This window comes from Solanum dulcamara, chromosome 1 (assembly GCF_947179165.1).
Source record: "Solanum dulcamara chromosome 1, daSolDulc1.2, whole genome shotgun sequence".
NCBI classification, from domain to species: domain Eukaryota; kingdom Viridiplantae; phylum Streptophyta; class Magnoliopsida; order Solanales; family Solanaceae; genus Solanum; species Solanum dulcamara.
Genome location: NC_077237.1, coordinates 31,506,223 through 31,509,120, shown reverse-complemented (window position 1 = coordinate 31,509,120; position 2,898 = coordinate 31,506,223). Strand labels below are relative to the sequence as shown.

The window sequence follows — 2,898 nt, the reverse complement described above, 5'->3', positions numbered from 1 at the left end:
AGATGTAGACTATGAATGATGTAAGATTTGATGCAACTTCATTCTTAGGTTCTGAATAGGACTTCAGGACTCTTGATCACTTCTGGATATTAAGACTCTTAAAGTAGATAAACTTCTATTCCTCGAGTCTTCTATGTGACTGTATAGTGATTGATTAGACAAAACTCTTCTTTTAAAAGAGAAAGGCTCTGAGATAACCAATGCTTAGACTGCTATAAGATATTTCACACGGGTATATGTCTAAGATTTCCAAAACTCCTTTTTATGTAGTCCTTAGTGACATTCAGAGGGTATACGTCAGATACTTCCTACCCTGATCTCCAAGTGATGGTTCGCTTGATGACTTCATTGAGTCTCAGATAATGATTTAAGCATATTTCTCACTACTCTACTCGTGTATACTGTAACACTTCTTCTCCGACTCCTGAGCCAGTTATCGGATTCAAGCTCAATTCCACTACATTGTTCATCGCGCCCTCACTAGAGGGTCGGGTACGTATATAAATATGTGATGATATGTTGTAATAAAGAGGTGATGGTTCTACAAATATGATTCACCAGATCCTTGATAGGGCCGGCTATATTGAAAATTTGAGCATGCATGATTTTACTTTCCGAGGTATAGGTTTCTGATTTGATATTTTATCCCCTGCTTCTCTATTTCAGATATGCCTCTAGTCTTATTGTGTTATGTTTTACATACTCAGTACATATGTCGTACTGACCCCTCTTTTTTTGAGAGGGCTGCGTTTCATGCCCGCAGGTACTAATATAGGTTTTGGGAGTCCATCAGCTTAGGATTCCGCTCAGCTCAGCTAGAAGAGGCTCCAATGTATCAAAGCCTAGTTTTTGGTACTAACCACCGATGTATAAAATTTTTTTGTTTATTCAGGGGTACGACGGGGGCCCTATCCCGCCATATGTTGTCGTTAATATTTTTAGAGGTCTGGAGATATGTATATGTGGGTTGTATATATCAGTTGGTTCAGTTGGGTCTATATGATGTATTGTACATGTTGTTATGTTATGGTAGCCTTGTCGGCTTGCGTGCCCTTTCATTTTATGATACGAATAAAAAAGGCTATAGATATACGAAATGTTATCAACCCATAGGGGTTCTCATGTACGTATCATATTATTTGTAGTCCGATTTTACTACACTTGATGTATATGCATTGCATGTTTATAATTTGATGTGACCATAGCTGATAGATATGTATACGGGGGGTCCAAGTCGGACCCCAGTCGCGGCCTATGGGGTTGGGTCATGACAAAGGTATAAGCATATAAAGGTGTAAGTACCCTCTAAAAGGGGGAAGTGAATGAGAAAAATTGCAAGGGTAAGATGGACGCAATTGATGTGGCAACATATTCAAGATGGATGTTTAAATTTCAATAAGATCCCTTGCTGAACAAAGTTAGGAAGGTCTGGAAGTCACCAATAATTGGATGGAAGCCAGAATGCTATGTAAGACAGTGTTAAGAAGTTTTTAACAAGACCTTGAATGACATAACGCTAGAAGATGGGTGCGTATAAAAAGAAAAGGGCATAGCAATGAAAGTATATCGAATAACTCAAGAGATACTATGGAGGATAATGAAATCATGCTAGACCAAAAGCCAAAATAATTGCTATAGAGTTGGTCGCAAAGGATGTTGCGACAGATGCATAACCAAGGAAAAGGAATATAAAACCTCCTATGGTAGGAGATGAGAAGGGTAAAGAGTGAGTAAGGGGAAAGAAAGAAGTATAGTAAGATGGGACACAAGCAAGTTCCAACATGAGTGAGATGTGTACAGTAGAATGAACTAGGAGACAGAAAGACTACATCTACCTCCTACAAGTTGCATCCGAATGGTTGTGCAACCTATGGATATGTACATATAATCATCAATAATGATAATACGGTTATGATATTTTAGGAGACTCTACTGAGAGATGCAAAGATAGGTTAAGCCAAACTATCGAGATGGAGTTAGTATTACGGGCAAAGTAAGACATGGTCATAATGGAACTAAAGATCTACCCCTATACCGGTTGCAAGATAACAAAGGAAAGGGCAAGGCAAAACATGAAGACTAGTGAGATGACTCTAAGGTAAATCTTGGGCTAAGTTTAGTGCCCAGCCAATTATTTCAAGGATTACAACGAAACGCGACATGAAGACTTCCCAGGGAGGTCACCCATCCTAGTATTACTCTCACCCAAGCACACTTAACTTCGAAATTCTGATGGAATTTAGTGGGTTAGTAAAAGTATGATCGCGCGAGATGGATGAATCTGAACTAGCGGTGGAGAAGCGACATGAGATCATGTACCTTAAAGTACTATAAGTTATATTGAGGGAATTGAAGAAAAAAGGACTTAAGCAAAACAAGCAGGATTAGCTAATTACTAACTGATGGTGCACTTGAATGCCACAGTTCTTCAATATGGTACCAATTAATGTCATTTACAGAAGGCAGTGTTAATGTTACACCCCAAGCTTTTAAAACTCGGAATGTCTCATAAGTTCCTTAGAGATTATCATGTGAGCCAGATATGCTACGACACTATCAAACGACTCTAAGGAAGGGAGAATGTGATACCCCATAGTAGAGAAGGTTGGAAATAGAGTCATAAGAATTCGGAAGGAATTGGAGGCCAAGTAATGAGTCGTAGGACTTGATTTACCTACGTAAGCTACTAATTTGGAAGTTTTACATACTTAAACTATTAGAGTACGTACCAAGCTTGCGTAGGACGGATTACATAGGCTCTTAAAATAATATGAGATTATAAACCTACGAGAGGGAGCAAAAACTAGTTTCCGAACTTACAAAAGTGAAGCAAGTATGTGACAAGCAAGCACCTCAAGCAAGAAGGTGACTCACCTGCCTGCTTGGGGGGGACCCCCG

The 2,898-nt window shown here is 39.2% G+C and overlaps 1 pseudogene; it reads right to left on the bottom strand.

Moving 5' to 3' along the window:
- Positions 1-2,150: 2,150 nt before the first annotated feature.
- Positions 2,151-2,270, bottom strand: LOC129904292 (5S ribosomal RNA; annotated as a pseudogene).
- Positions 2,271-2,898: the final 628 nt, after the last annotated feature.